Below are 6,756 nucleotides of genomic sequence, written 5' to 3' on the forward strand. Positions count from 1 at the left end.
GCCCTGCCGTGTGCCCGTACAGCGGTTTACCACCACATATGGGGGGTTTCTGTAAACTACAGAATCAGGGCCATGAATATGGAGTTTGGTTTGGCTGTTAACCCTTGCTTTGTAACTGAAAAAAAATTATTAAAATGGAAAATCTGCCAAAAAAGTGAAATCTTGAAATTATACCTCTATTTTTCATTAATTCTTGTGTTCTACAAGAATTAATGAAAAATAGAGGTATAATTTCAAAATTTCACTTGGGTTAACAAAGTTTGTAAAATCAGTTTTGAATACCTTGAGGGGTGTAGTTTCTAGAATGGGGTCATTTTTGGGTGGTTTCTATTATGTAAGCCTCGCAAAGTGACTTCAGACCTGAACTGGTCCCTAAAAATTGGGTTTTTGAAAATTTCGGAAAAATTTCAAGATTTGCTTCTAAACTTCTAAGCCTTGTAACATCCCCAAAAAATAAAATATCATTCCCAAAATGATCCAAACATGAAGTAGACATATGGGGAATGTAAAGTAATAACTATTTTTGGAGATATTACTATGTATTATAGAAGTAGAGAAATTGAAACTTGGAAATTTGCAATTTTTTTCAAATTTTTGCTAAATTTGGTATTTTTTTTATAAATAAAAATGATTTTTTTTTACTTCATTTTACCAGTGTCATGAAGTACAATATGTGACGAAAAATGGCCTGGATAAGTCAAAGCGTTTTAAAGTTATCACCACTTAAAGTGACACTGGTCAGATTTGCAAAAAATGGCCTGGTCCTTAAGGTGAAATAAGGCGGAAGGGGTTAAGGGGTTAAGGACCAGTTCAGGTCTGAAGTCACTTTGTGAGGCTTACATAATAGAAACCACCCAAAAATGACCTCATTTTAGAAACTACACCCCTCAAGGTATTCAAAACTGATTTTACAAACGTTTCTAACCGTTAAGGTGCTCCATAAGAATTAATGGAAAATGGACTTTTTTGGCAGATTTTCCATTTTAGGCTATTTTCACACTTGCGGCAGTGTGATCTGGCAGGCAGTTCGTTCGTCGGAACTGCCCGCCGGATCTGCCGATCTGGATGTGACTGAAAGCATTTGTGAGACGCATCTGGATGCGGATCCGTCTCACAAATGCATTGCAAGAACGTATCCGTCTCTCCGCTTGTCATGCGGACAGACGGATCAGTCTTGTATCTTTTTAACATTTTTACTGAGAGACGGATATGGCATTCCGGTATTTTGAATGCCTGATCCGGCACTAATACATTCGTATGCCGGATCCGGCATTCCGGCAAGTCTTCAGTTTTTTTCGCCGGAGATAAAACCGTAGCATGCTACCGTTTTAACTTTTGCCTGATCAGTCAAAATGACTGAACTGAAGACATCCTGATGCATCCTGAACGGATTACTCTCCATTCAGAATGCATGGGGATATGCCTGATCATTTATTTTCCGGTATACAGGGAGTGCAGAATTATTAGGCAAGTTGTATTTTTGAGGATTAATTTTATTATTGAACAACAACCATGTTCTCAATGAACCCAAAAAACTCATTAATATCAAAGCTGAATATTTTTGGAAGTAGTTTTTAGCAAAATTATTAGGAAATACAGGGAGTGCAGAATTATTAGGCAAGTTGTATTTTTGAGGATTAATTTTATTATTGAACAACAACCATGTTCTCAATGAACCCAAAAAACTCATTAATATCAAAGCTGAATATTTTTGGAAGTAGTTTTTAGCAAAATTATTAGGAAATAGAAGAAGCACATGTCCAGGCCCGTTTGAAGTTTGCTAATGACCATGTGGATGATCCAGAGGAGGCATGGGAGAAGGTCATGTGGTCAGATGAGAGCAAAATAGAACTTTTTGGTATCAACTCCACTTCGCCGTGTTTGGAGAAGTACAACCCCAAGAACATCATCCCAACTGTGAAGCATGGGGGTGGAAACATCATACTTTTTTGGGTGCTTTTCTGTAAAGTGGACAGGATGACTGCACCGTATTGAAGGGAGGATGGATAAGGCCATGTATTGCGAGATTTTGGCCCACAACCTCCTTCCCTCAATAAGAGCATTGAAGATGGGTTGTGGCTGGGTCTTACAGCATGACAATGACCTGAAACACACAACCAGGGCAACTATGAAGCGGCTCCGGCAGAAGCATTTCAAGGTCTTAAAGGGGCCTAGCCAGTCTCCAGACCAGAACCCAATCAAAAATCTTTGGAGGGAGCTGAAACTCAATGTAGCCCAGAAACAGTCCCAAAACCTGAAAGATCTGGAGAAGATCTGTACGGATGAGTATGCCAAAATCCCTGCTGCAATGTGTGCAAACTTGGTCAAGAACTACAGAAAACATCTGACCTCTGTAATTGCAATGGATAGAAATGAATGGGAGCAGGGGCAGCGCATTCACTTGTATGGGAGCAGCGCTTAGTGGTGGACAGACCTACAGCCACAGCTCTCCCTGCTCCGTTCTCCTTGTAGGTGCGTGTCCCACCTCTGGGACCCGCACCTATCAGACAATGGGGGCATATCCTAGCCATATGTCCCCATTGTATGTGATGGGAATACCCCTTTAAGTTCAGTTTTTCTATTGTATCAAATACTTACTTATTTCATGCAAATTATTTAAAAATCATACAATGAGATTCTATAGATTTTTTTTATTTTTTTTAGATTCAGTCCCTCACAGTTGAAGTGTACGTACCATCAAAATTACAGACCTCTCCATTCTTTGTAGGTGGGAAAACTTGCAAAATCGCCAGTGTATCAAATACTTATTTTCCCCACTGTATCCATCCACCATGTCATCCGTATAACCTGTATACATAAATACATCCATATATCCTGTATATAAAAAAAAAATACAATATATATATATATATATATATATATATATAAGAAGGTACAAGGAATCATCGTGGATGATGGGTACGTGTCACCGAGGTTCCTGGCCTCTGTGGAGTAAGAGCCGTTTTTTATGTGTCAGCAGCAGTTGCTGTTGGACACCTCAATACTTAGTATGGCTCTATAGCTGATCCGGGACGGATCTTACTGGGAGTAGTCAAAGTGCTGGGTGGGTGACTTACCCCCAAGTTCCAGGCCGGGTTTTGCCAGGCCTAAAAGCCTTGTATGCAGCACCTTTGTGTCCAGTAAAAAGACAGGATCCCGAAAGGAAACTGAACAGATCCCATCATAGTCAGTGGAGTATGTTCAGCTTCTTTCCTGTGGGGTGACAGGAGGAGGGGGGAGCAGGGTCACTAGTGGGGTGACAGGAGGATGGGGGAGCAGGGTCACTAGTGGGGTGCTAGGAGGATGGGGGAGCAGGGTCACTAGTGGGGTGACAGGAGGAGGGGAGAGCAGGGTCACTAGTGGGGTGACAGGAGGAGGGGGGGAGCAGGGTCACTAGTGGGGTGACAGGAGGAGGGGGGGAGCAGGGTCACTAGTGGGGTGACAGAAGGATGGGGGAGCAGTGACCCTGCTCCCCCTCCTCCTGTCACCCCCACTAGTGACACTGCTCCCCCCCTCCTGTCACCCCACTAGTTAGAAAAACATGATTGTTACACATATCAGAATAAGGCTACTTTCAAATTATAATTTTTTGCCGATCGGTCATGGATCTGCAAAAACGCTTTCATTACAATAATACAACCCAATGCATTCGTCATGTATGGATCCGGTTGTATTATGTCTTCTATGGCCATGACGGATCCATCATGAACACCACTGAAAGTCAATGTCTCTTGTGTCAGGGAAAACGGATCCGTCCCCATTGACTTACATTGTGTGTCAGGGCAGATCCGTCTTGCTCCGCACCACACATCGGTTTTGTTCAGTTTTGTCCTCCTTGACGATGAATGGGGACAAAACTGAAGCGTATTCCTCCGCTATTGAGATCGTATGATGGATCTCAATAGCGGAATTGAAAACGCAGATGTGAAAGTAGCCTAACAAGTATTTATATATCTGTCTTAGCCTACATGCACACGAACGTTTGTGTTTTACGGTCCACAATATAAACGGATGATGTCCGTATGGCAGCCTTTTGTTTTTTGTGTGGATCCATTGTAATAATGCCTATCCTTGTCCGCAAAACAGACAAGAATAGGACATGTTCTATTATTTTTTTTGTTTTTTGTGGGGCTAAGGAACGGAGCAACCGATGTGCAGTTTGCATCTTTTGTGGCCCCATTGAAGTGAATGGGTCCGCACCCGAGCCGCAAAAACTGCGGCTCGGATGCGGAACCAAACCACGGTCGTGTGCATGTAGTCTTACATGTACAGGGAGTGCAGAATTATTAGGCAAGTTGTATTTTTGAGGATTAATTTTATTATTGAACAACAACCATGTTCTCAATGAACCCAAAAAACTCATTAATATCAAAGCTGAATATTTTTGGAAGTAGTTTTTAGTTTGTTTTTAGTTTTAGCTATTTTAGGGGGATATCTGTGTGTGCAGGTGACTATTACTGTGCATAATTATTATTTTTACCAGTGAAACCAATATAACATCTCAACATTCACAAATATACATTTCTGACATTCAAAAACAAAACAAAAACAAATCAGTGACCAATATAGCCACCTTTCTTTGCAAGGACACTCAAAAGCCTGCCATCCATGGATTCTGTCAGTGTTTTGATCTGTTCACCATCAACATTGCGTGCAGCAGCAACCACAGCCTCCCAGACACTGTTCAGAGAGGTGTACTGTTTTCCCTCCTTGTAAATCTCACATTTGATGATGGACCACAGGTTCTCAATGGGGTTCAGATCAGGTGAACAAGGAGGCCATGTCATTAGATTTTCTTCTTTTATACCCTTTCTTGCCAGCCACGCTGTGGAGTACTTGGACGCGTGTGATAGAGCATTGTCCTGCATGAAAATCATGTTTTTCTTGAAGGATGCAGACTTCTTCCTGTACCACTGCTTGAAGAAGGTGTCTTCCAGAAACTGGCAGTAGGACTGGGAGTTGAGCTTGACTCCATCCTCAACCCGAAAAGGCCCCACAAGCTCATCTTTGATGATACCAGCCCAAACCAGTACTCCACCTCCACCTTGCTGGCGTCTGAGTCGGACTGGAGCTCTCTGCCCTTTACCAATCCAGCCACGGGCCCATCCATCTGGCCCATCAAGACTCACTCTCATTTCATCAGTCCATAAAACCTTAGAAAAATCAGTCTTGAGATATTTCTTGGCCCAGTCTTGACGTTTCAGCTTGTGTGTCTTGTTCAGTGGTGGTCGTCTTTCAGCCTTTCTTACCTTGGCCATGTCTCTGAGTATTGCACACCTTGTGCTTTTGGGCACTCCAGTGAGGTTGCAGCTCTGAAATATGGCCAAACTGGTGGCAAGTGGCATCTTGGCAGCTGCACGCTTGACTTTTCTCAGTTCATGGGCAGTTATTTTGCGCCTTGGTTTTTCCACACGCTTCTTGCGACCCTGTTGACTATTTTGAATGAAACGCTTGATTGTTCGATGATCACGCTTCAGAAGCTTTGCAATTTTAAGAGTGCTGCATCCCTCTGCAAGATATCTCACTATTTTTGACTTTTCTGAGCCTGTCAAGTCCTTCTTTTGACCCATTTTGCCAAAGGAAAGGAAGTTGCCTAATAATTATGCACACCTAATATAGGGTGTTGATGTCATTAGACCACACCCCTTCTCATTACAGAGATGCACATCACCTAATATGCTTAATTGGTAGTAGGCTTTCGAGCCTATACAGCTTGGAGTAAGACAACATGCATAAAGAGGATGATGTGGTCAAAATACTCATTTGCCTAATAATTCTGCACTCCCTGTAGAGCCCCTGTGACGGAACTCTATGCCGGAAAAGAAAAACGCTAGTGTGAAAGTACCCTTAACCATGTTTTTTTCCGCTAACAAAGGAAAGGTTAACAGCCAAACAAAACTTAATTTGGAAGGCAGAGTTTGCTGGACTGGTTTATTTACACCATGTCCCATTTGAAGAACCCCTGATGCACCCCTAGAAAAGAAACTCCCTAAAAGTGACCCCATCTAAGAAACTACACCCCTCAAGGTATTCAAAACTGATTTTACAAACTTTGTTAATCCTTTAGGTGTTCCTCAAGAGTTTATGGCTAATGGAGATGAAATTTCAGAATTTAAATTTTTTGTCAAATTTTCAATTTTAATCCATTTTTTAAAGTAACAAAGCAAGGGTTAATAGCCAAACAAAACTCAATATTTATTGCCCTGATTCTTTTGTTTATAGAAACACACCATATGTGGTCATAAACTGCTGTACAGGCACACGGCAGGGCGCAGAAGGAAAGGAATGCCATATGGTTTTTGGAAGGCAGATTTTGCTGGACTGGTTTATTTACACCATGTCCCATTTGAAGCCCCCCTGATGCACCCCTAGAGTAGAAACTCCAAAAAGGTGACCCCATTTTGGAAACTACGGGATAAGGTGGCGGTTTTGTTGGGACTATTTTTAGGGTACATATGATTTGTGGTTGCCCTATATCACATTTTTGTAAGGCAAGGTTACAAAAAATTGAAATTCAGAAATTTCATCTCCATTTGCCATAAACTCTTGAGGAACACCTAAAGGGTTAACAATGTTTGTAAAATCAGTTTTGAATACCATGAGGGGTGAAGTTTCTTAGATGGGGTCACTTTTATGGAGTTTCTACTCTAGGGGTGCATCAGGGGTTCTTCAAATGGGACATGGTGTCAAAAAAAAGGCCATCAAAATCTGCCTTCTAGAAACCATATGGCGTTCCCTTCCTTCTGTGCCCTGTCG

Source organism: Bufo bufo, chromosome 9, assembly GCF_905171765.1.
Source record: "Bufo bufo chromosome 9, aBufBuf1.1, whole genome shotgun sequence".
In the NCBI taxonomy this organism is placed as follows: Eukaryota; Metazoa; Chordata; class Amphibia; order Anura; family Bufonidae; genus Bufo; species Bufo bufo.